At 33.5% G+C, this 6189-nt stretch overlaps 1 protein-coding gene across 4 annotated transcripts in view; it reads left to right on the top strand.

Annotated features, from left to right (window-relative positions):
* Positions 1 to 1240, top strand: part of NOVA1 (NOVA alternative splicing regulator 1) — a 145541-nt gene extending 144301 nt beyond the window's left edge. For all 4 annotated transcript variants that reach the window (XM_015630426.2, XM_015630425.2, XM_015630427.2 and 1 more), the window contains one exon: positions 1 to 1240. This exon is cut by the window's left edge and continues 5528 nt beyond it. The gene's annotated coding sequence lies outside the window, so the exon portion shown is untranslated.
* The last annotated feature ends 4949 nt before the right edge of the window (positions 1241 to 6189 follow it).

The raw sequence follows: 6189 nt of genomic DNA, 5'->3' as shown, positions 1-6189 counted from the left end.
ACATATAAACATATACACTGCTATTTGTAAATAAGACCTTTTTTTGTGATTAAATAAAAAAGTATAATTTCAGATTTATAATGACAATATTGTTTAAACTGAAAACATTCAGTATTTTGCTTACAATATATTTTTAGGGATAATTTAAAATGTGTAGCTTTAATGAAGGAGTTTTACAGATTTATAGCGGGTAAGCAGCTGTTTCCACATTGTTAGGGCACAGAAGTTCCAATTGCCACATTAATCAAAGTATCGAGACTAAAAAATCCATTTCATTTAATCTCATTATTGAATAAACAGCTCTGTAGTGATGCCTATTTGTACTTGTTTCTCTAATAAAAATGCAACTGTAGCTCTCAACACAAATTAGTTTTAATTATTTAAATGATATGAATTTGTCAAACATAAATAATCTAACACCTGGTTTGCCTTCTCGTTTTCTGAAAAAGTGTGTTTCATGAAAACTAGTAGAGGATGGTAATTGGGAATAACAAAGGTAGGTCTATGTATTTATTCCAATTCTATTAATTTTAAAAAAGGGCAAATGTGAGTCAATTACTGTCTAGGAGGCTGAAAAAGTAGTCTGTCTTACTGCTACACAAGGACACAACAGAACACAGCAAAGCAGAAGGATGTCTCACGTACTCTGGTTCTGTGCAACTCGCTTGTCCTCTGCTCATGCCTGAGAAGTGGTGACAATGATTTACAGTTTAGCAATCCCTCTTCTGAATACACGGATAACCTTAGCAAGCGATAAGTGGTGTAGGTTTTAAGACACTTAATCAAGATGCCAAAATCTGCCATAACAGTCACCAATAGATGGGAAACAAACCTTCTCAGGTAAAAGAAAAGGCTGAATTTCCCTGTTTTGTCTTTGTTTTAGTAACTTCATTTCAGGAGACCTGCCTGACCTTAGAAGAGGAGTACCCTAAGTGTCAGAAGGGTATAATATCATATATAAGCCAGTTGGTAGCTAACTCTGAAAATGGAGATTCGTTTGTTTTCTCCACAGGATAGTATAATTAATTATGTTTGCTGTTTCTGTTTGATGCTACATTTTGTTTTCAAATATTTGGTATTTAAAATTCTGGATATCCTAACACACAACCCTGAAATCATTTATCATTTGATTGAGGAAATATATAATCCAGTTGTGGTTGTTGATGGTGACCTCATATGGCACTTGAAGCAGTGAAAATTTGTATGACTTTCTGTATATTAAACAATTATTTAATATTGATTCTGTTTGTGGTGTATTAACTGTTATCCTTTCTTGGTAAAGGAAGTGTCCTAAGCAGAGAGTTACTGTCTTAAATCAACAAGGCAATTTTAGAGTCACATGAAGCTGTTGAAACCTACCACTCAGTAGTTTGTCTGCCAGATTAATCATCTTTATTGTTCCTTCTGGAGATGTGTCTCTTCCTTTGTGCAAAATATTTCCAGCAGGCAGGCTCATAGCAAGAACTTACGACACTCCCAGGGTATGATTATGTGACCGTCACAGTTATTATTGTGCCCTACATGTTAGAAACGTAGCTCAGAGTTTCAGAACTTTTTTTTTTTTTTAATGCCAATTTGAGATTTTTTTTTTCTTAAGTGTTTTATATTTCATAGTGCATTTTCTCTCAAAATGTTCCTATAATTATGTTGTGTTAGTAGTCCCTTCTCAGTGCTGTTAATTTAAAATTTTTATACTCAATTTTTACATATCAGCTTGGTTTTTTAAACCATTTGCAATATTTAATTATTGTTAAATGATCAGTAAATATACTACAGTAATGCACTGTCAGACTATCAAGTTAGTTTTGATGTCATTGGAATTCAATTAAATGTCAGTAGTAAAAATAAAATCAAGGAACTATGGTATGCAACTACTCAACAAGAATGAGAATTTCATTTATTTATATTTTTATAATAATTTTATAAATTTATACCTTGAAACTAAATAAAGATAAACTAAGTAAAAGCATACACAAGAAAGCAGAATGTTTTCAAAGCTCTTGCTTTACATCAGAGGACATTAGCTTGTAATCTAGATACATAAATTAATATAAGTATATAGTATTATCTTTGCTGATGTTGCATTCAATGCTGCAAAGTAGCTCAAGAAACCTTCATGTTACTGAAGATATTATAATGATAAAAATACCTTTAAACAAAAATATCAGGATAATCAGATTTCATATTTGTATCTTTGAAACAATATGAAGTTGCCTCAGTTTTTTAATATATTTCCCTAAATAAGTGGAGTTCTTTGCTGCTTAGTATGAGCTTTTAGTAAAGTCTGTTTCTGTGGGGGGAAGAATTAACATTAATATTTTTACTCTAATGTATTGATAAAAAGTAAAATATCACTTTAAAATCAGTTGCTTGTTTTCTCTTCTAAAAGCTTACTTGGCAATGTGTCACATTCCAGACTTTTTGAAATGCTACAATAGCCCTACCTGGCAGCAGCTATTCTTGGCACAATACATTATCCCTCTTTCAGTACCTAGAGGATGTAACACACATCATTGAAACATTTCAGTTTCTGCTGTGCATGCTAATTTTAAATTCAGATTGGAGCTTTGAGAATTTTGAACTTGAAAACCTAAAATGTAATCAGAAGAGGGCCATAGTTGAAAACCTCCTTTTACATGACAGTTGATGGAAACATCAGCAATATTGTTGCTGGCCTTTGTGTATGAACATTTTAATTGTATACATATCTGCGAGCCAGTATAGCTTGAAGTACTAAATAATTTGCATCCAATTTGTATAAAAATATTTAACTTGCAATTTTCCTTCATCTGAGGAAGCGTTGGTGTCCTATGGTATTGTCTTCAAACTTTATATTACCACACAAACACTTGTAAGCATGCGCAGTTGCGGACTGTGGGATGTAGAGGAGATTAAAGAAGCAATAACAGTGTGATTTTACAAAAGTCATAGGACTCCAAAAGTATATCATGCAGATAGGTTTATAAAAAAGAAGAAAATATTTTACTTTTGATTATAATGCTTCAAAGAAGAGGTGTACTTGCATTGAATTCTTAGTCATGCCCTGTCAATAAACTCAAACCTCACAGAAATTTATTCTGGTTTAAAAAAAGTGTTTTCAGATGTCTTGTTATAATCAATTTGCCCTCTAAAATTCAGTTCCTTGTTTCCTCCCAATCAAATGACATCACTTGCTGTACAGTGAAAAAGAGGGGAAATTTTGAAACAAAGGCTGTTCCTAATCAGACTGCATTACTTACTGGGAGCCAATTTGATTGCATGTGACTAATGCATTAATTTTATCATTATTATAGGTCATCAAGACATATAATGGAGTGTCATCACTAAGTAAAATTTTAAGTGAGAAATTGGATTTTTTTTTTTTTCTCCCAGCATCAGTGGGCCTAGTAGAGTTCCTGGCATCCATGGGTTTATATATCTACTCTTTTGCTATATGCATTTGTCTACATTGTGTTCAAGCAGAACTCCTGATGAAAAACACTAATTCTAATTTTAACTGATCATGTGTATTTCTATATACAAATATTTAAAAAAAAATAAAAAAAAATCTTTAATTCCTTTGTTTAAGCAAAGCTTAAGTGGGTATAGAAATGGACACATCAGTGAATGAGATGCCCAAATTTTCCCCCATGTAGGCAAGTACATGCAGTTCTATCTGCGGATTTGTATGTCAGTCAATAATATTACTCACAGGCTAACCATAAAGTTCAGAGAAGCTTTGTGTGGTTTGGTGGGCAATCTGTTTGAAGTTGCTAAACTGCAACTGTACTGGTGACCAAAATTAATGTAGAAACCAGTAACAGTTGAAGTGATAAATTCCAGCCTAAGTGAGCAGCTCTATAAATATAGTAACTAAAAGACATATTTATGGTGTTCTCATTTCCCCAGACTGAAGACTTGGAGCAGAAACCTGTCAAAAGGAGCTAAGGGTCTCTAAAGTTTCCAGCTTTGCCTTCATTTCAATTCCAGTGAAATTAATGGAGATGTTTGTTAAAGTGAAAGCCCTGGCAAGAAAGCTATGACTTCTTGGAACAATGAGGAGTTATTCTGTAAAATGCAAATGGTATGGTTGAAGTTCAACCTACTTTCATCAATACTTAAAGTGGGGGGGACTAATTTGGAATTAATCACTAATTGGAATTACTTACTATGTCAATCAATCCTGTTCAAAGTTCAGTGTTAATAGATGGACATTCCTCACTAGGGTAAACTTCAGATAGACATACCAAGGATAAGACTTGAAAAGAGTTTACATTGTTTATATAGGAGGGCATGCTCCAGAAAAGAAACATTTTCCAGAATCACACTGTACTGTAATGAATTAACAATATGATTACTAGCATTTAATTGTTGCCATTTCAGTATACACATGCTTATCCTAAATGCTGTACATATAAAAATCACTGAACAAACCCTGATGATTGTTCTTCTATAAAACTCCACTTCCAGCTTTTGCAAAGATAGTCATTAAGTATTCAACAATATTTTTTTTTAATATGTATTCTCCTACTAAACATTTTTCTAATACTGCATTTACTATTTTCTTCCTTCAAAATAGAGAAATGTTATTATGGGCGTGCCCTAAAAATGCTTCTATACTTATGGTTAAAGCATTGAATGTATACAGCAGAGGTCATCTTAATATGGCCTTGTTCTGGAAAAACATCATCCCCAATTCTTTTGCCTTTAACATAAGATAAACTGATTGATCTAATTTTGTTTTTCACTTCCAATACCAGTAACAGAAAAAAAGGAAGTTCTTTAATACAACAAAGGTGAGTCTTCAAGGTTGCATCGTTTACAAGAATGTTTTGTAGGACAGGAAATGACCTGGTTGTCTAAAACAATGACCTTTTTATTTGAAGAAATACAGCTGTATGTGTTTTTAAACTACCTGTCCATTTCCACACACTCTCAGGATACATCTGTTTGATTTCATAGTAGGTATAATGGGATACAGCAAATAAAAAATCAAATATGCTCTCTGCTACTAAATTTTGGTAGGTTTGTCTCTCTTATCTGGTAGATAGAGCAAGCACCTAACACAGTAAGATGCCACCTGGGTTTATGAGCTGTAGAGTAGGCAAAAAAATAAAAGTCAGTACATGCTTCCAGTGTGTGTATATATTTGTATATGTTGATGGTTTTTGCAGAGAACACTTTCCTGGACTGCACATCATTATATCAAAGCCAAAACATTGTGTTCCCACTGCACAAATATTTCAAACTTAATGAATTGTAATCTTGACACAGTTATGTTAAATCAGAAGTTTTCTATCTAGCTCACTTGAAATAAGAGTGCAATTTCTACAGAAGTGTTCAGAAAACTGGAACTGTCTTAGGAGGGTAAGTTAACACCTCCCATATTCTCCCTCAAGGAAGTAGCAGAGATAATTTTGGCTACACAGACTCTGGGTCTTGTTTAGAAATACAAGACCAACTGTAAATAATTGTAATATCAGTGTTTCTGAAAATGATTGAATAATACTTCAATTGAAAGATGCATTGCCACTGGAGAAGTCTTTTTTAAAGTTGCAGCATGTTGTGACCACCGATTTTTACAAACGATCCTGTCTCCTGAACCACTTGCTGCAGTGTATTGCAGTGTCATAACTGTGCTATTTAGGGTAGGGACAGTGAAAGTCAAGCAAGTCAGCCTAATTGTGTCTGAGAATTCATTCTATCTGCAGAAAAACAAAACAAAACAAAGGTTTATGTCATTGACACAAGTCCATCAATTCCTCTGTGGAGTCTTTCTCATAATTATTTTCCTGATGGATTAAAAGACAGGTTTCCTCAGTGCAAGTCCAAATGTGAGGCTATGACTACACAGTGTAGGGCAGATACCTTTTTAAAGTTTATTTTACATTGCTTGAAACTAACTCCCACTTTGGCATATGCTCTTAGCAAGCAAGCATAAACCTCACAGAAGCAGTGTTAGAATACTGTCAGAATAGACAGCAGGATAGCTTAGGCTTAACAGTTTTCTCTTGACTTAGTTCAGAGGAGAGCACATGCATGAAAAGCTTTCTCCTACATTAGCAGAGATTAGTTGGAACTCTGGCATTCATTGTGGCAAAACTTGAACCCATTAGGACAAAATTCTTCTTATATCACAGTCTACATAAACCTATCAATAATATCAAATGTTAGGCATGAAGCTGAAATAGCTCTGGAAATGTTAAGAAA

The sequence above is a fragment of the Parus major genome, chromosome 5 (assembly GCF_001522545.3).
Source record: "Parus major isolate Abel chromosome 5, Parus_major1.1, whole genome shotgun sequence".
In the NCBI taxonomy this organism is placed as follows: Eukaryota; Metazoa; Chordata; class Aves; order Passeriformes; family Paridae; genus Parus; species Parus major.
The sequence above is the reverse complement of the archived record's forward strand: the minus strand, read 5'-3'. Positions and strand labels throughout refer to the sequence as shown.